Source organism: Balaenoptera musculus, chromosome 14 (genome assembly GCF_009873245.2).
Source record: "Balaenoptera musculus isolate JJ_BM4_2016_0621 chromosome 14, mBalMus1.pri.v3, whole genome shotgun sequence".
NCBI classification, from domain to species: domain Eukaryota; kingdom Metazoa; phylum Chordata; class Mammalia; order Artiodactyla; family Balaenopteridae; genus Balaenoptera; species Balaenoptera musculus.
The window spans coordinates 74,023,806-74,044,421 of NC_045798.1; the positions used below are offsets into that span (position 1 = coordinate 74,023,806).

Genomic DNA, 20,616 nt, shown 5'->3' on the forward strand with positions numbered 1-20,616 from the left:
ATGTCTCTGCAAATGGCACTATTTCATTCCTTTTTATTAAGCTACATTTCTTACCTCTAAATTGTCTTGTTTTTAATCAGTTCCAAAATTATAGTTCAGTGTGGGGAACTGAAATGTTCAAATTGCACAAAGTAACTATTATTTGTAGAGTATTCTAAATTCTTTGCATGTGTTGATTTCATCCCTGTGCCAACCCTATAGAGGAGGTACTATCTTTATCTCCATTTTGGAAGTGAGGAAGTGGAGGCCCAGAGAGGTTAAGTAACTTGCCCAAGATGATATAGCTTGTAAGAGGTAGATCTGGGATTTAAATCCAGACAACCTGGCTTCAAATCCTTGCTTTCAATGGTGGATATAATTGCCTGTCCTTTGTAAGTGAAGTTGATGGTAACACTTCTACCTTTAGCAGGGTGTGTGCCTTGAGGTGTTTCTTCCAGGAATGGAGATATTCTTAACGGATTCACCACTGCTCATTTGCCCAGCCTCATTGATAACCAGCAACTCATGTTTTTTAGGTGTTTGGGAAAGAATCTGTGTTTACCTGGGTAGAGAAGGAGGCTGAGGGTCCCTCCAGGGGCCAAAGTCTTTGGCTCAGACACCAAGCACTTATGAACAAGCTTCTGCCAGCTACAAACCAGAGTGGCTTCAGGAATATCACAGGGTCCCAAGACTCCTGGCGTCTGTCTGTCCGTCCAGATGTGAGGAATAACTGAGAAGGCCGAGACTTCACTAAAGTCACAGAGTCCACCTTCTAAAAACCATCCAAACAGGGTTTGGAGTATAAACATGTATGACAGAAACATCTTCAACCCTGTGTCTGGGTTACAGCTCTCCTGTTAAATATCCATTTCCTTCTTGTCTTTCAAAATTCTCCATTGATAATAACATTTTCAAAACTATTCATATAAAATTATTCTGGCTCAAAAAAAAAAATTATTCTGGCTCTAAACACACCTGGTGTTATATGCTAGGACAGAGTAATTTTTTCAGAGTAATTCTGGGAACACAAGACTTTCAGGAAGTGATAATTAGTAACAACTAATATTCGTTGCACTGACCTGCACACTTCGCCGATCATTTTGCATGAATCATCTCAATACATCATCACAAACACTCATTTTACGGATGAAGAAACTGAAGCTCAGCGAAGTTAACTGACTTGCTCAATGCCACACAGCTCTCAAGCAGCAAAGCTTATTTTAAACTCTTAAGGGTACAGTAGATTACAAAATGTGGCCACTAATTCCTCATCCAGTTATGTACACCCTGTTGCAATGTGACATTCCTACTCCACTCTTTAAGAGGTGGCGTCTCTCTTCCTGCCTCTTGAATCTGGTCTGGCCCTGTGACTTGCTTTGGCCCAGAGGATGTGGTGGGGATGGTGCTGTGAAGGAGCTCAAGAGGGCTTGCAGCTTTCTCCTGGATTGCTCCCCTGAGACCGACACATAGGAAGCCAGTTCCAGCCAACTGGAGGGTAAGGGTCTACGTGGAGAACTGAGGTGGCCCAGCCAACAGCCAGCATCAACTGCCAGACCTGCTGGTGAAGCCATCTTGGACCTCCCAGCCCAGCCAACCCCCAGACTGACTCAAGTCCATGAGTGAGCACGAGTGGGCCAGGCAACTCTAGGAGAAGAACCACTGCCAGCCCACAGATTCGTGAGAAATAATCAGCTGCTGCTGTTTCAGGGCACTCTGTTTTGTTTTGTGGTGGTTTATTATACCGTTTCTCGACCTCAGCACTGCTGGCATTATAGAATGGATGGTTCTTTGTTGTGGGGTGCTGCCCTGGGCAATGTCAAACATTCAGCAGCATCCTTGGCCTCTACCCCCTGGATGCCAGTAGCACCCCTTCCCAGCTGTGACAATCAAAAATGTCTCCAGACATGGCCAGATGTTCCCTGGGGGCAAAAACATAAGTGACCCAGGAAATCTTCAGCTTGATTTTTTTCCTTCAAAATCTTGAGTAATCAATACCCAGTTATGGTAGAGTTGGAAAAACGTCCTTTGCCCTTTGACCCACAGATGCCTCCCAGGTGGCCTGGATGAACTCAGCTGGTATCTTCTTGGGAACCAGCTCTATGTCATCAGGTAAAGCTGGTCAGCCCTATGCCAAGGTGGGTAAATAGCAGCATTTTTTTAGAATGCTCAGACACACCACATATTAGTTTCCTAGAGCCGGCATAACAAGCTACCACAAAGAGAATAGCATAAAACAAAAAGTTATTCCTTCACAGTTCTGGAGGCCAGAAGTGCAAAATCAAGGTCTCAGCAGGACCACGCTCCCTTTGAAGCCTCTCGGGAAGAATCTCTCCTTTTGCCCCTTCCCAGCCTCGGGTGGCCGCTGGCAATCCTGGGCTTTTCTCACCTCACAGCTGCATCGCTCCGATCTCTGCCTGTCTTCACATGGCTGTTTTCCCACTCCATCTGCGTCTTTATAAGGATACCAGTTTTCAGTTTTCTCTCTTCATAAGGATACCAGTCAGGGCCCATATTAATCGAAGTATGATCTCGTCTTCATTTAAATAATTACATCTGCAAAGACTCTATTTCCAAACAAGGTCACATTCTGAGGTTCCAGGTGAACACGAATTTGGGGCGCCCTGTGCAACCCATACTCACATGAGCAGACTGGCTTGTGATGACTGTGCAGTTCTCCCGGCCACTGTCCCCACCAGGCCTTCTGCAGGGTCCGCCTCCAGCCCAGCCAACGCCAGGGCTGAGCTGACGAGAGAGCAAAAGGGGCTGCTTCCCCATCCCTCTAACCCCGTCGGTGCTCCTGCCCTGGCCACCCCCCTCGCCTCCCTCCTTCCTGCCTCACTTGTAATCTGGGTTTACTCTCAGCACTGCTGGATGTGACCGTGACCATCCAAAGAGGCCTCCTTGCCGCGGAGAGGAGTTTCTCTCTCTAGGTGTGGGTTCCTGGACAGATTTTTATCTGTGCTTTGCTGCCTGTCTTTAAATTGTGTTCATAAGAGACCACAGTTCCCCATTTGTATACACGTCCTCGTGACTTGCTTTCACTATGAGGTAGAAAACATCTATCAATATTTGCATTTTCTTCCCCTCCTCCCAACCCCTATGTCTTTAGGGAAAAAAAAAAAAAAAATTTCATGCTACAGTGCAAACCATACTGTTATCATTGATGTTTCTCTCTCTTGGAATGCTTTCTTGGCTTTCCATGTCTTTTGTCTGCCAAGCACACTTGACCTGTGGTAATGGAAAGGTCATAACAGCACTGATCAATCTCTCCAAATAGTCTCATTTGCCCAAAGTACGAGATTAGGGTGGTATGAGGAGGAGAACGCAGGAAGGACGGGGGAAGAGGTGCTACCTGGCTGAGGAAAGCGGAAAGATGAGAATGTGGATAAATATGGAAGCAGGGCTCTTGGCCTCAAAGCAGAACTGCAGATTATGTTTATTAAACCAGAAAGGCTTCCCTGGTGGCGCAGTGGTTAGGAATCCGCCTGCCAATGCAGGAGACAAGGGTTCGTGCCCCGGTCCGGGAATATCCCACATGCCGCGGAGCGGCTAGGCCCGTGAGCCACAACTACTGAGCCTGCGCGTCTGGAGCCTGTGCTCCGCAACGGGAAAGGCCGCGACAGTGAGAGGCCCGCGCACCATGATGAAGAGTGGCCCCCGCTCGCCACAACTGGAGAAAGCCTTTGCACAGAAACGAAGACCCAACACAGCCAAAAATAAATAAATAAATAAATACATTTATTAAAAAAAAAAAAAAAAAACCCAGAAAAGCTGGGAAATACAGAAACAGGAGCTTTCAAATATCTAAGAACTCAGATTTAATGACTGAAAGACTAAACCCAGGTAGGTAAAGTACTTTTCTTTGGGAAACTATGAGCTAATCAGGTGATTTATGGTGCATTGATAATGGCAAGAAAATTCAAGATTAATATTGTAACTAACAACTCACTTTCAGTCTTTGAAAGGCATTTGCACGATATCCCATCCATTTTCTTAACCAGCACTTAATAAACCGGTAGAAGTCAAACTACCTTGCAGATGAATGTTTGCGGATGTAAAGTATTTTGCATCTTGGACAACACATTGGAATCACCTGGGCTGGGGATTGACTTTGTCAAGGGTGAAGGACAAGCGTTAGTGGGTTTTATTGCCCTGCTCATGGGCAGCTACAGCTCAGAACTACTAGTGTAGAAAGCCAGAACTTTTAAAGATTATTAGTATCCAACGTATTTACTACTAAGCAGAAAAAAATGCAGCCACATCTATTGTTATATTGCCCTACCATTGTCCTTGCCTTAGGACTGAATATTTTTTCCCAGTAGGGGTCTACTTTTCAAAAGGGTAGGCCAGGAACTTGGAAAGAGTGCATTCTGTCACACTTAACCTCTCATTTTTACGATAAACCACTGCCCTGCTGGACTTCAGAGCAGAGAATGAGGACCCCCTGCCCCTTTCACAGCACTAGCTCCCTTGCTAAGTTTCTCTTCCCTGTGTTGGTCTCTCCCATTTAACCTGCCCACCTGACCCTGGGGCTTCACCATGGCTACTCCTTAACTTCCTTAACACCCTACAAATGTTGGGTTTGCCTATATTCCTGGTCCTGTATAAAAAACAAATAACAATAGCAAGTCTCAATTCCTAAATGGTATCCCATCAGTAAAAGAATACACATTAAGCTTCTCTTCTGGCTAAAAAGTGAGTATACTATTTTAGCTTAGTGTAAGACCCAAATTAATCAATCAAGAAATATGTATTGCATGCTCAGAGGGGCAAAGGCAAGAGTAGAAAATATACAAAGTACTCTGTGTAGAACCTCAAGGATCTTGCCATCTAGACCAGGGGTTGCAAACTATGGTCCACAAGGCAAATCTGGCCCCCAACTGCTTCTATAAATAAAGTTTTATTGGAACACAACCATGCTTTTGTGTTTGTGTGTGTGTGTGTGTGTGTGTGTGTGTGTGTGGCTGCTTTTGCACCATGCTGGCAAAGCTGAAGAGTTGTGACAGAGACCATGTGGCCTTCAAAGCCTAAAATATTTACCATCTGGCCCTTTGTAGAAAAACTTGCCAATGCTGATCTAAGCAAACTAACAACCACAACTACAACAACAAATATATATTTGAGATGCACAGATGGATAGATAAGAGATAGATAGATAGATAATGTATTAATGTGAAACAGAGAGGGTTCCTGCCTTTAGGAGGCCCACAGTCTACTGAACAATCATCAATCCTGAGAAGTCAATAAGCACCCAAAGGGGGGACTGTGCAAAGGAGAAGAGGATGTTTGAGGCTGGACAGATCCATGGGTAACTAGAATTGCCTGTGAGCTGTACAGGTAGATTCTAAGCTGAATGGGGTAAAGAGGAGAGTGGGGAAGGCCTTGGCAACGTTGGAATGAAGAGGCAGGAAGTCCAATCCTTGGCTGAGGGGCAGCCATGGCAGTTGGGCTGCTTCCCGGTCTACTGGAGCATGAGGGCATGATTTGTTTACCACTTGTCTTCCTTGATGGACTTGAGGTTTTATGAGGGTGCAGACAGTGTTCACATTGTTCACTTCGACCCCGGCATTAAGCAACATGCCTGCCGTATAGTAGCTGCTTGATGAATATAATTTAAAAAGTAAATAACGAATGAATAAATGGATGGCTGGAATTATCAGGTTGATATGCCATAAGCCAGTTGAGTCAGGCATTTCAACCAGGGTAAAATGACCTCTGACCTTACTCTGAAACAAAAGCATAGATGAGGAGATAAGAAAGATTTTATTGAGCTTCCCTGGTGGAGCACTGGTTGAGAATCTGCCTGCCAATGCAGGGGACACGGGTTCGAGCCCTGGTCTGGGAAGATCCCACATGCCGCGGAGCAACTAGGCCCATGAGCCACAATTACTGAGCCTGTGCTCCGCAACAAGAGAGGCCGCGATAATGAGAGGCCCGCGCACCGCGATGAAGAGTGGCCCCCACTTGCCACAACTAGAGAAAGCCCTCGCACAGAAACGAAGACCCAACACAGCCATAAATAAATAAAAAACAAATAAATAAAAATTTTTTTAAAAAAAGAAAGCTTTTACTGAGCAACTACTCTATAACAAGCCTTTTACAAGCAGTAAATCATTTAATTCTCTCAGCCACCATTTTAGGGATGAAGAGATTGAGTTTCAGAGAGGTTAAGTAACTGGCCAAGGTCACACAGCCAGAAAATGGCAGAACTAAAATGCAAACCCAAGTCTTCACTTTGTTATTTTCAGCTCCAAGGCTATGTACACACCCCCCTGCCTACCAGTCATTTTCATACCATGCTCTGCAGACCTCAGTCTCCTCAGAGCCACCATAAGTGACATGAAGATCAATTCAGTAGCACTGGGGACCAAGAGCACAGACTCCCCACCCAGCTTCAACCAGAGGAGTTTTCATTTTCTCTACTTCACACATGGAGCTTCCTGAATTCATCCAAACACATAGTTCTTGGGGGAACGAAAAAGAATGAGAAACCACTATACTGGACCACGCTACTTCCTCAAACCAAGCCAGGAGGTACAGTTTCTAGCCTTAGCTCCACCACCAACTTGCTATGGGGTCAGGGTCCATCACTTCTCCTTCCTTCCATTCTTACACAAGAAATGTTGGGTGACTGGATGCTGAAATCCCATCAAGCTTCTTAACTTTCCAGAGAGAATAAGATTAAATGAAGAACCCATTTAATGAATGAAAATGGCTGGGCCACCTTGAGTAAATTCTAGATAAAGTTGTAATTCCATCAATGACAGCAAATTAGAGGAGTGTGATGAGTTACCAGGCAGAGCTCAGCAGAGTCACTGCTGGATGCCTTGGTTGACGACTGCTGATGGCATCCAACAGAACTCAAAAACCAAACAGGAGCCAATCTTTTGGCCTTACCTCATTGTAACCAGCACGTGACAGAACATGGGGATCTTAGTGAACAGTCCACAGAGGCACATCCACTTACCAATAGAGATGTAATAGATGAATATATTGATTCTCAAAGAATTCACAACTGGAGACAATGCCACACTCATCTATGGTTTGACCATTCTTATACGAAGTTACCTCTGGCTTGGGCTGACCTGACGATAAAGAAATAAGAATATTCTTATTATGTGAAGCATCCTTAGAAAAAAAATCATAAAGCTATGAATAAGAATGGGTGATAAACAATAGGGATAAACATGCTGTATATGTCACTTGGGGAACTAGAAAAGCTTCCTCTCATTGATAAAAATGCATCCTTTGGACTTCCCTGGTGGCGCAGTGGTTAAGAATCCACCTCCAATGCAGGGAACACGGGTTCGAGCCCTGGTCCGGGAAGATCCCACATGACGAGGAGCAACTAAGCCCGTGGGCCACAACTACTGAGCCTGTGTTCTAGAGCCTGTGAGCCACAGCTACTGAGCCCATGCTCTGCAACAAGAGAAGCCACCGCAATAAGTCCGCGCACTGCAACGAAGAGTAGCCCCTGCTCGCCGCAACTAGAGAAAGCCCGCATGCAGCAACAAAGACCCAACACAGTCAAAAACAAATAAATTAATTTTTAAAAAATGCATCCTTCAATAAACACTATTGGGCATGTTACATGCCTAAGATGATGTGGTGCTGGGGTGAGAGTGGGGCATACACAATGAAAAATGCTGCTCCTAATCTTAAAACGCTATTAAGAAAAACTATCTAAAACTTAAAAAGAAGCCAAAAATGTGGATGGTATCTTGTTTCAGTGTCACATGGGGGCAAAGGTCCATCTAAGAGTTATGTAGGGGAATGTACTTTGTTTCATCAATGATTACTATTGATTAAAATTCCCAGATTTAGTGAAGTTACATATAAACTTGTAGATTTGCATTCAATGGAGATGCAAATAATCTCTGTCTAGCAGACAAGATAACCCCACAAATTATGGTTTATTGCCCTATAGGACATTAACCAGTGTTTTACCTAATGCAGCAATCTTATCCTAACATTTCTTTATTAAGTTGCCTATAAATACCCAATTCCTCAAATGTTCTTTGACCAGGCCTTAATATTTTCTGGTTCCCTCTTTATTCAAAGAATTGAATAAAATCTTTGAAGTTCACTCTGTATTTGCATGGGAGTGACTTTACCTTTTTGAAGATTATACTTTAACAGTGCTCAGAGTTGAGTGTATGTTATGGTACAAAAGAGGGAAGAACAAAGTAGATTAGCTAAAACCATGTCTTCCTAAGGATGAAGGAGTTTGGAATGTAGGTTTCCCAGGCTGGTACTGTGCACATGTGAGTGACATCATCACAACATTGACCTACGCTTTCTCCCTCAGAAGGGGTTCATCTTCCCCTGGTGATCATTAACCGGATGTAATGCTAAGGGGCTAATCTGGTAAACCCCCTAGGGATTCCATTCACCCCTTGGGATCTTTTTTCCCCTTGTGACAGACAGGGCAGGAAGGTTTCCAGCGTGTGCCAACGAGCTTTCTCACTAGCTTCCATGTCATTGAAAATGTATAAAATGTACCATCTATACCAGAGGAAAGCCCAGTACTGGGGAGCAATACACCATTCTGAATCCATCCCAGGAACATTCGTGTGTTTCTGTCTTATCACACGATTTTTGGCGAGCAACCCCAGAGATCATTAAGAGAAAAACTCCATGTTCTCCTAAGGCTTAGAAGGGGGAGAGCTAAAAATGTCAGGGGCGGGAGTAACAAGAAAGTCAGTGAGACCTGTACCGTGGACAGGACCTGAGGGGGGCTCAGGGACCCTCTCCCTTCCTCTCTATGTCTCTTATAATTTGGGGTCTCCCAGCTGCGCTACCTCTTTCCTTCTCCTCCAGCTAAGAACCTGCATAGTTGATCCCTGGCGCCAGGAGCAGACAGACCTGCGTGCAGGGACACATCTCCAGCAGCTGCTTACCTGAGTCTCTTTCAAACAAATGACTCAACCACCAAAAATGAGCTGCCCTGAAAAACTATCAAGGAAGCTGCTGATCATATTTCATTTCTGCCTGTTCTTATCAGACCTGTGTTCCCATTTCCATCAGTTTTATCAGATTCCTTCTTAGGAAGCATTTAATTGCTCCTTTTGTGTGTGTTCCTGACTTTTATTGAAGCCATTATATCAAGTATGCATGAGCTGAGCCTGGGGAACTCATTCTGATCTCTTGGGCTCCAGTGTTTCATCTCAGCCAGAGCAGGGAGGATTGAGTCCCCTGGTTTCTTACTGGCTGACTGGTTTTTTCCCTTCGTGTGGTATAGAGCTGAATAATCAGCCCCAAATGAGACTTGCACAGGGAAGTGGTATCTTGTACCTTGTGGGTGGTTCTCTTTTCTCCCTCTACTTGCTGGAAATCTCACCCAAAAATTCTACCCTTGTTTTTTTTGTTTGTTTTTTTTTTTTCTTAAAGAGTCAATTTTATTTATTTATTTATGTTGGCTGTGTTGGGTCTTCCTTGCTGCGCGCGGGCTTTCTCTAGTTGCAGTGAGCGGGGGCTACTCTTCGTTGCGGTGCGCGGGCTTCTCATTGCGGTGGCTTCTCTTGTTGCGCAGCACAGGCTCTAGGTGTGCACAGGCTTCAGTAGTTGTGGCACGTGGGCTCAGTAGTTGTGGTTCGCGGGCTCTAGAGCACAGGCTCAGTAGCTGTGGCACACGGGCTTAGTTGCTCCGCGGCATGTGGGATCTTCCTAGACCAGGGCTCAAACCCGTGTCCCCTGCATTGGCAGGCAGATTCTTAACCACTGCGCCACCAGGGAAGTCCCTACCCTTGTTTTTTAAGCCTACGTGCAGGTTGCATATTGAGAGCCACCTTCAGAACGTTTCACAAGTATCTGGCTAATGTGTGAGGGAGTCGGTAGCCAAGGTTAGGGTCCACCCAAACACCGGGGCTTCCTAGGGAGACAGGGGGCTACTCTGAAGGGTCAGCAGTGGACTTGAGCCCATTCCTCTATCTGGATGCCTATGGACAAACACCAAGAAAGAGGGGGGGCTGTGCTCTTGGCCTGGGGAGTCTGGGTACACAGTCCTACACCCAAACATCCACATTGAAAGTTGAGATTTTACTGTGACTTCTGCTAAGGAAGCGCAGCCATTTCAGAGGCTGGCTCTTCTCCTCTCTGGACTTAGAAAAAGGGATCGGGGGCAAAAAGTTTTCTGTCATCCCTCAGGAAAGTCCATCAGTGCCCTCCATGTTTTCAAGGGTAGACATAATCCAAGAAAGAAAAGAAAACAACTCACAAGGTACAAGATACCACTTCCCTACCCAGTTATTTTACTTCTATTTTCTTTTAATAATAAACCCCTTTTCCCACGGTGGGCACCAGTTCTGGAGTTCTGGGTTATTTATTCTCCAGTCGGGGAATTCCAGCCCTCTGCTTTCCCTCCACTAGGCATGTCTGTCTTCGTTTTAACGTTTTCATTGCTGACCAGCATAGCTAAAGAAGGCAAGCAGTGGGGAGATGGATTTAGGCAGGCTGGGGATATCAGTAAAAGGTGATAAAGAAGAGTTCAGTAAACTGTCTAAAGCGAAGTTATTCATGCCATTCCCATGCACCACAGGAAATTAAGAGTGGATTCTAAAAAAAAAAAAAAATAGTCCTGATGAACCTAGGGACAGGACAGGAATAAAGACACAGACGTAGAGAATGGACTTGAGGACACAGGGAGGGGGAAGGGGAAGCTGGGACGAAGTGAGAGAGTGTCATGGACATATATACACTACCAAATGTAAAATAGATAGCTAGTGGGAAGCAGCTGCATCGCACGGGGAGATCAGCTCGGTGCTTTGTGACCACCTAGAGGGGTGGGATAGGGAGGGTGGGAGGGAGGCTCAAAAAGGAGGAGATATGGGGATATATGTATATGTATAGCTGATTCACTTTGTTATACAGCAGAAACTAACACAACATTGTAAAGCAATTATACTCCAATAAAGATGTTTTAAAAAAAAAAAAGAAGTTAGGGAACAAAACATACCTTTTACATACATTTATATTCTTATTAAGGATTAAATACTTTGCACAAAAGGTGTGATTAATAAATATGTGTGTGTGCAAAAAACAAAGACAAAAACACAAAACAAAAAAGAGTGGATTATCTGAAAAAAGAACCAGTGTGGGAGTTGCCTAACCAAGAATCACAATGGGTAGTAAAGGAGATCACTAAAATGTGTCCAGAAAGGTATTCAAAGAAATCTTCTAGAAAAAATATCATAGAGGATTGAGTTGCTCAATCAGTTACTCAGAACTAACTTCCCAGGTTATTTTCCCAGGTGATGCTTTAACAATGCCGTTGTGAACCAAAAAACCTGGTCTGCAGGTAGATTTCAGAGGGTGATGAGCTGGAGACGCCTACCCGATATGCAACGAAGCACAGCGTCTGACTTCTCAGGAACTTTCTGGGAAAGCAACGTAGATAAAAATCAAAGTGTGCGCCTCTGGGGCCCTCCTGAGTCTGTCGTCTTTTCATGCCACATGAACCTGAAAAATAAAAACCCCCGACATCATCATTTGTTCTGGGACGTCTCTGACTTTTCTCAGGAATTCGAGAAACCCCACCACCCCATGAGTGGTCCTTAGGGAGAGGAGGAGCGTGGTCCCTTGGCTGGGTGTTGCACTCAGTCTGGCGGGTGGGTTGGGAGTCCTCGCGCAGGCTTTCTCACCCACCCCTGCTGACATTCGGGCCAGAAACGTTGTTATGGGGGGGCGGTCCTGGGCATCGTAGGACGTTCAGCAGCATCCCTGGCTTCGACCCACCAGAAGGGATAGCACCCCTTCCCCAAGTGGTCACAATCAAAATTGTCTGCAGATGTTGCCAATGCCCCAGGGAGGGCAGCCCTGGTTTTAACCTCAAGTCCTAGTGGATGGCAGGGCGGCCACAGCCCAGACGGAGAGGGAAAATTGCATGAGCCTACGGCCTGTGCCACCTCTTTCGACGTTTTGTTTCCTATTGGACTCAAAAAGCGTGCGCATATTTGCCTCCCAAAAGAGGAGTTGATTCAATACAAAGGAATCGCCAGGTGGGAGGTATTTCTCCAGGTGAAACTGGGAAACTACTGCTCCTTCCGAGAAGCAGGCCGGTGCCCCGGGGAGGGCAGCGAGCGGGCTGGCATTTTTTTTTTTTTTTTAATTTTATAGCTACTTTTATTTTCATTTATTTATTTATTTTTGGCTGTGCTGGGTCTTCGCTTCGTGCGAGGGCTTTCTCTAGTTGCGGCAAGTGGGGGCCACTCTTCGTCGTGGTGCGGGGACCACTCTTCATCACGGTGCGCGGGCCTTTCACTATCGCGGCCCCTCCCGTTGCGGGGCACAGGCTCCAGACGCGCAGGCTCAGTAGTTGTGGCTCACGGGCCCAGCCGCTCCGTGGCATGTGGGATCTTCCCAGACCAGGGCTCGAACCCATGTCCCCTGCATTAGCAGGCAGATTCTCAACCACTGCGCCACCAGGGAAGCCCGGGCTGGCATTTTTGAGTAAGCGCGGATTCATCAGTACAAGTCGGCATTAAACGCTTGGTTAGTCACCAGGTATGTTATTTCACTTAATCTCCTTTAAGTGACCTAAACGGTTATTAATACCACCTACATCTTACCGATGAGAAACCTGAGACTCAGAAAGGTTCGGCAGTGTGTTCAAGATCACCTAGCTCCAGTGGTCAATCCCCTGGGGTCCCCTCATAGCCACAAGGGCTGACATCTTCAGTGTGTGAGGCGACCCCGGAGCTGTGCAGCGCACACCTCACAGCAGTCCTAAGAACACCAGTCTGTCTGAACCCAGAGGACCCTCTCCGCTCTGTCCTCTGGGTATAGTGCTAGCATCATGCCTCTCCTCTGTGGAGCCCCAGGCTTGGAAATAACATTTCGCTCTATCCAAACAGTGGAAATTTAGAGACAGAGTCTTAGATTTAGAATCATCTTCCAAGTAAATATATTTTGTGTATTTACTTCTGGTGTGGTAAATTTCCCAAAGATGAGAACTGTGCGACTTAACGTGTTTTGTATCTCCAACTAGTATATCGATTTGGACGTGGCATACGGTTAGGGTCATCCAAGAAAAGCAGCAGACTACGAGTCAGAAGTTTTAGTTCTAACATTTCCATTTGTCACTTTTGATGCCGTGCGGCTTGTGGGATCTTAGTTCCCCGACCAGAGATTGAACCTGGGCCCCCTGCAGTGGGGTCCTAACCACTGGACCACCAGGGAAGTCCCTCCATTTAACATTTTTGAGAAGCAACATAACACAGGTGGCTAAGAGTTCTAGAACCAGATACTCTGGGTTCAGATTCTGGCTCCAGCCCTTCCTAACTCAATAAGCGTGTCACAACTATTTTGTGCCTCAATTTCCTCATCTGTAAAATGAAGGCATAATAGTTGTATATTCTTCAGAGGTGGTTGTGAAGATTAAATGAGCTATTGCCTGTAAAGCACTTAATCCTCTAATGTATGTAAATAGTCTAGGAAGAATCTGTTACATAATTGGTTTTCAAGATGGTAATCGGTAGGCTTTAAGGAAAGATTTCACTCATTTCATCAATTTCCTTTTCTGCTGTGGGTTACCACAATGATTTTTTTTTTAAGTGATATACCAATTAATGTCTAAAAATTTCTCCTGGTATAATATTCACCTGTAATAGTAATTTACAAGACATGACTATTCCCATTCCCAGGGGCCACTGCTGTGGATGGAGAGAGAAGAAAGGACAAATGAAACCGTCAAGAGTTGGGGTGACGTCGAAGACCTTGTGTGCCATCCGTGACTCCTCCCCCCAGCTGACAGCTCCCTGATGGCAAAGTCCCACAGGTTACAACACTGACAAACACACTATTCGACTCACATAGTTGGTTCAGTCACCACATATCCTGGCCACAGGGCACTGACTATAAAGGAAAGGACAGTTAAGTCAGGCTGTGGTTCATGTTTCCTTGCTTCTCCAAAGGCAAGAACCCTTGAAGACAGGTTTATCATTCTCTGCTAGAGATGGATAACTAACAAAATACTGAAATTAGCAGAGGGGGCCAAGGTGGGGTTCATGGACAACCCTGGAGTGATAACATATCAACTGGAATGAACACAAGATTTGCACGTTTTTGTTTTTGTTTTTTTAGCTGTGTAGTCCAGAGCAAGTTGCTTTCTTTTTAAAAAATTTTGTTTACTTTTAATTAGACAGAGCCTAAATACATACATCTGTATTTTTTAAAATACACAAAAAGATGGTCTCCAACAAGCACTATCCCTCCATCTCAGTACTTTCTCAAGAGGAAGGGTTTGCCATAAAAGGGCTGCATTATTTTTTTTAAATGCTTGATGATATCAGTATTGCATAAAATGGCAATGTCATGCTTAATCTGTCTGTTCTTGGGTTGATGACGTGTAGCTTGGTTGGAGTTTTTCAGACTTACAAATGTGTTTCAAAATACTTCCTGGTACATGCCCCCTTGGGCACATAAGTGGTTCTCTAGACTAAATACCAAGAAATGGAATTGCTGGATAAGAATATTTACATAATACATTTCGATAGATACTCCACGATAGAGTATCTACTCCTTAAGAGAATAGGAGAAGGAAGTGATGATGAAGGGCCCGGATTCCTGGGTTCAAATCTTAGCTCTGCCACATACTAGCTTAACTTCTCTCTTCCTCAGTTTCTTCAACTGTAAAATGAAGAGAATAGCGGTATCTACTTCATTTGGTTGTTAGGAAAATTGAGTATGTACAAGCTCTTCTGAATAGCATGGCAAGTACTATATAAGTGTAAGCTGCTAACAAGAGCTTTGGGTTTAATATCAGCAAAATTACAAAAACAGGGGCTTCCCTGGTGGCGCAGTGGTTGAGAATCTGCCTGCCAATGCAGGGGACACGGGTTCGAGCCCTGGTCTGGGAAGATCCCACATGCCGCGGAGCAACTAGGCCCGTGAGCCACAACTACTGAGCTTGCGCGTCTGGAGCCTGTGCTCCGCAACAAGAGAGGCCGCGACAGTGAGAGGCCCCCGCTCGCCGCAACTAGGGAAAGCCCTCGCACAGAAACGAAGACCCAACACAGCCAAAAATAAATAAATAAATAAATAAATAAATAAAATTACAAAAACATCTCCCTCTCACATTGGTGGAGAACAGGTAAGAGGTAATAGGAGAATTCTCTGAACATTTCAAGCCCTTGACTGATGCCAAGTTTTGTTTTGGCTAATCTGCCCTCACACAGATAGCCAGTGGCATGGCTGCTGTCAGCGGGAAAGCTGTTGTCAACCGAAGGGGTCAGGGACGAGCTCTCAGCCCATATGCAGATAATGGGTAAGCAGCTCTTCTGGAGCTTGCAGGAAAGCTAGCTGTCCATGCTTTCTCACTGGGAACAGGAGGGATTAGTCCTGATGACTCAGCCTAATCCAAGGGCAATGGGGTTCCTGAATTTGCCATTGTCAGTTACTCCAGATTTGGATGCCACACCCACTGTCACTGAGTACCCAGGCCCATGTTAGTGAAAAGCACCCTTCACAAAGGTGGGTTCTGGAAATCTGGGGAGGAGGGAGGCAGACCAGGTGTGGAGAGACAATTAACATGTTTTGGATGCCTTCTATGTGTCAGCCCCCAGACTGGGCACTTCATAAACATGATCTCATTTAATCCTCACAGTGAAACTACCAGGAAGGTGTTCTATCTTGTTTCACAGATAATGACTTGGAAGCTTAAGGTGACTTTAAAGAGTTGATGTAACAAACCTAATTCCTCACTGCCTGCAAGTGGCAGGGCTGGGATATGAGTCCAGATTTGTTGGAGTGCAAGCGTCGTGCTCTTTCTTGGGTATGATTTTAGGGTTGTATGTGAGAAATAGAGGCAAAATAAATAAATAAATAAGCCCATGAAAAAACGCTCAACATCATTAGTCATTACGGAAATACAAATTAAAACCACAATGAGGTAGCATTTCACACCCACTAGGATGGCTATTACAAAACAGAGTCAAATGTGGGCGAGGCTATGGAAAAAAACAACCCTCAAACACGGCTAGTGGGAATGTAAAATGGTACAGATGCTTTGGAAAACAACTTGGCAGTTTCTTAAAAAGTTAAACATAAATTTACCAAAAGACCCAGAAATTCCATTCCTAGGTATCCACCCAAGAGTAATGAAAACATACATCCACACAAAGACTTGTACATAAATATTCTTATGAGCACGATTACTCATAATAATCAAAAATTGGAAATAACCTAAATGTCCATTGGAAACAACCTAAATGTCCAACAAGTGAACTGACAGACACAATGTGGTCTAGCCATACAACGGAATACTATGGATAATGAAAAGGAACAAAGTAGGATACATGGTACAACACAGATGAACCTAGAAAGAATTCTCATTATGCTCCGTGAAAGAAGCCAGAAACAAGACACCACATAGTATATGATTTCATTTCTATGAAATGTCCAAAAAAAGCTATTGAGGCCAAAAGTAGATTAGTGGTTGCTGAAGGTGCAGGCAGTGGGGAGAACACTAATTAACGATAAACATGCATGCGGAATCTTTTTTTTTAACTTTTTATTTTATATTGGAGTATACTTGATTAACAATGTTGTGATAGTTTCAGGTGTATGGTAAAGTGATTCAGTTATACATATACATGCATCTATTCTTTTTCAAATTCTTTTCCCATTTAGGTTATTACAGAATATTGAGCAGAGTTCCCTGTGCTCTACAGTAGGTCCTTGTTGGTTATCTATTTTAAATATAGCAGTGTGTACATGTCAATCCCAAACCCCCAACTGTCCCTTCCCCCGACCCTTCCCCACTAACCATAAATTTGTTCTCTAAGTCTGTGAGTCTGTTTCTGTTTTGTAAATAAGTTCATTTGTGTCATTTCTTTTTAGATTCTGCATATAAGCGATATCATGTGATATGTCTCTTTGTCTGACTACACTCAGTATGACAATCTCTAGGTCCATCCATGTTGCTGAAAATGGCATTATTTCATTCTTTTTAATGGCTGAGTAATATTCCATTGTAGGGATGTACCACATCTTCTTTATCCAGTCCTCTGTTGGTGGACATTTAGGTTGCTTCCATGTCTTGGCTGTTGTAACAATGCTGCAATGAACATTGGGGGGTATGTATCCTTTCAGACCATGTTTTTCTCCAGATATATGCCCAGGCGTGGGATTGCAGGATCATATAATAGCTCTATTTTTAATTTTTTAAGGACCCTCCAGATGTTCTGCATGAGGAATCTTTGGCGGGTGAGAAAAATGTTTTAAAACTGATCTATAACGATGGTTGTTCAACTAGATAAATTTAACTAACAACATCATTGAATCGAACACTTAGAAAGGGTGAATTGTACAATATGCAAAACATGCCTCAATACAGTTAATTTTTAAAATACAGACAAGAAGGAGACAAACAAGTAAGCACCTAATATTCATTGCAGCATTTCTTGTGACCGCAGAAGATTGAAAGTAATCTAAATGTCCATCAACAGGTACCTGGTTACAGTATTAATTAATTATCCATTGTATACTTCCATCTATACAATGGAATTTTAAATTTCTAACAGCAATGAGCATTAAAAAAGAATAAGGCAGTTCCGTATGCACTGATATGGAATGATCTCCAAGATATATTGTTCAGTGAAATAAAGTATAGAAGAGAGCGTAGAGTATGCTATCACTTGCATAAGCAAATAAAGGAAGAGTAAGTATTATAATATGCTTATTTATACACATGATTCTAGAAATAGACAAGAAACTGGTAAGCTGGTTGCCCCTGGGAAGAGGCCTGAGTACCTGGGGAAAGGAGGGTTTGCTAGTTGGGAACATTGCTTGTCTTTGCATATCCTTTTGAATATTTTAAATTTATAGATGTTACCTAATAAACAAATATAATTTAATTTTTAAATATTAACAGTGAGTGACTCCATGTGCCCGAGACTGTGCCTGGCACATAGATACGTGAACACACTGAGCTATAGCTGCTACTTGGCTGTCTCTGGATTTGTTTTGAAGTTTTTTTTGTTTTTTTTTTTTGGTGGGCTAGAGAGTCTTCCCACTCCCCTCTCCTTAAAATCTGTGGCAGTTTGAAATTCTTTAAGGGAGAGTAAAAAAAAAAAGCTCAAGGTTAAAGGAAACCTGTGAGAGAGTTTAGTAACTCCCCTGATTTTACAATTGAAAAACACCCCTGAATCACAGGCAGGTCAAGTGACTTTTCCAAGGTCACACAGCTTGTTAATGGCAGAGTCCAGGTTTCTTGATTCTGATTTTCGGCTTATTGAAAGGATACATGTCTCTGCCTTTCTTATCCTTGTCTTCCTCCCTCAGGGTAAAGGGAAGAGAGGAAAGGTCATGATGATATAAACACACAGCATGACCATGTTTTAATGAGACCAACTTTGGTGAATTAATTGGTTAATATCACTTTGAAGTTGAATGAGGTGAACTGACCGTTGTGTCCAATCTAGGCAAGTGTCATCAAGGTCATCACTAAGAACACATGTGGTAAAGAAACCCCCTCTCTGGCTGGTCCTCCACATTCTCCCAGACTCCCTGTGTCCTCATGCTTGCCTTCCCTACAACGAAAAACCCAGAGCAACTCCGAGTCATCCCTCTTTGGAGACTGTTTATTATTAATGGACCTAGAGGTGATATCCTGTGGAATTTCAGGCATCAGCCAGTGTAGGGGAGGACCCGGGAAATGCTAGTTTCTCTTCTGTCCCACTCCTTGCCCTGTAATGGGCAGGAATAACACTGCCCCTGGTGTAATGAACTGAGCCTGGATTAATTATGCTGAACCAACCACCTCTCAGTGAGCCAGCACAAAGAAAGCCGGGGCGGGGGGGACCGGGGACACGGTACTGTGGAGAGTGTTGATATTACCTCAGCCTCCTCCTACCACCATCCTTCAACCCAGCCAGTCAGAGGGCCTTAGGAGAAAACCTTTTATTTTTGCCTCCACTTGTTTTGTTTTCAGAAGAATTTGTTTTAATCGTTCTTTACCTATCTTTTTTTCTTTTCTTTTCTTTTCTTTTTTTAGTAAGGTAAGAGATAAGGAGCTTCATTCCATTCCAAGGCAGGACTATTCTGTGGGAGAATACTTACTTGTCTGGGCTGAAGTATAAGGCAGGCCCATCCTAAATCTTTGAAGTAAGGATATTGCCCATTGCTAAACTTACGATTAAGGGGGGAGTTCGTGTGACTTTAGAGGCCTTTCTCCAAAATATCCAAAACCTCCCGAAGCGGCCATTTCGCTTGTCTTCCTAACTCCATTCCACGCCTCTCGCGTCACTCAAACCTGGTGACGGGTGGGCTGGACTTCGTCCTTCCTGCTCTGTGGGTTCTGATTGGTCTAAACGGATCAAGCACTCTTGCTCGGGGATGGGTTCACCAACTAAGGTCTATGCCAATCAGCACATGGCTTTCTGCAGACAGTAAATTCCGCGGTTATCCATCCAATCAGTGCAAAGCTTAAGTCTTTCACTCTGTCCTCTAACCAGGAAGAAGAAAGCGTGCTGACGCCAAGGGAGGCTGGTACCGGTTGAGACTGAAAAAGCCAGCCTGAGGTTGAAACCAAAGCACACAAAAGAGCAGAGTCTCCAGAAATGCAGAGACCGGACCTGGGATCCTGACCAAACTTCTTGGACTTTTTAGTTGCGGGAGCAAAGGAGAGTTGATTTTTTGTTTGTTACTTCTAAAAAGCATACCGATGTATCCGTACTTCCCCATGGTACCTGAAATTCCTACCATTAGCCCTCCGTTCCAGATTGCTATGTCGGACATGCCTTCACCAAGTTACAGACAGAAGTAAAGGATTTAAGATTAGACGGCTTAATCAAAGAATGCTTCTGCAAGAAAGTTCTAGGAACAACTAACCAAACCAACCTAACAAATTTCTGATTTCCACTGGCATCCTGTCTCTTTCTGCCCTCCATATTTTGTTTTGGTCTTTGTTATTGTTGTTTCCTTTACGGAAAAAGACCACCTTCCATCTCTATATGTTCAAATCCCACCAGTTTCAGACCCCAGCTCAAGTGCTGACTTGTCTTTGAAACCTCTCCCGTAGCCTCAGCTGGTAAAAACAGCGCCCTCCCAAATAATGGACCGCTCACCTCAGTGTGTCCTCTCCACACTCAGTATTCCCAGCAGACATGCTCCGCTGCAGGCTGTTTGCCTGCAAGACACCTGATGGGTTTATCTTTTGTGTTCTCCACAGCTGTTGCACGTTGTGGCTGGGCCTTCTGCGTCCCTGAGAAGTAGGCAACTTTAGTGTTGAAAAGAACAAGCGCAAATAGGTTTTCTTCAGGAATTACAGGCCAAAGAAATGGCTGAAGTGGTTCTCAGAGTGCTGGTCCCTGGACCACACCATCAGCATCACCTGGGAACTAGTCAGAAATGCAAATTCTTGGGACCTTCAGAATGAGAAGCACTGGGTGTGGGACCCAGGAAAATGTGTTTTAACAAGCTCTCTAGATTCTGTTGCACTTTGAAGTTTGAAAACCACTGGACTAGAGGAAGGTCTTAAACTACTGACTGAGGAGCGAATGAACCTGGTTTTCTAAGAGCAGGACTGAAGGCCAAGTGACGATCAAGGTGAGCTGGGTGGCCCCAGATGCGCTGGTAGCAGCCTTGGAGGAAATGGCCCTGGGAGGGGTAGGGTGCCGTGTATTCAGAAGTGAGCTCTCC

At 44.3% G+C, this 20,616-nt stretch overlaps 1 long non-coding RNA gene across 1 annotated transcript in view; it reads right to left on the reverse strand.

Annotated features, from left to right (window-relative positions):
• LOC118880222 overlaps nucleotides 1-20,616 on the reverse strand; it is a 23,601-nt gene continuing 2,985 nt past the window's right edge. The window contains exons 2-7 of the long non-coding RNA XR_005016235.1: nucleotides 11,312-11,436; nucleotides 6,947-7,064; nucleotides 3,132-3,207; nucleotides 2,819-3,020; nucleotides 2,620-2,721; nucleotides 1-2,430 (exon numbers count right to left, since the gene is read on the reverse strand). This is a non-coding gene — a long non-coding RNA (uncharacterized LOC118880222). The remainder of the gene's footprint in view (nucleotides 2,431-2,619; nucleotides 2,722-2,818; nucleotides 3,021-3,131; nucleotides 3,208-6,946; nucleotides 7,065-11,311; nucleotides 11,437-20,616) is intronic.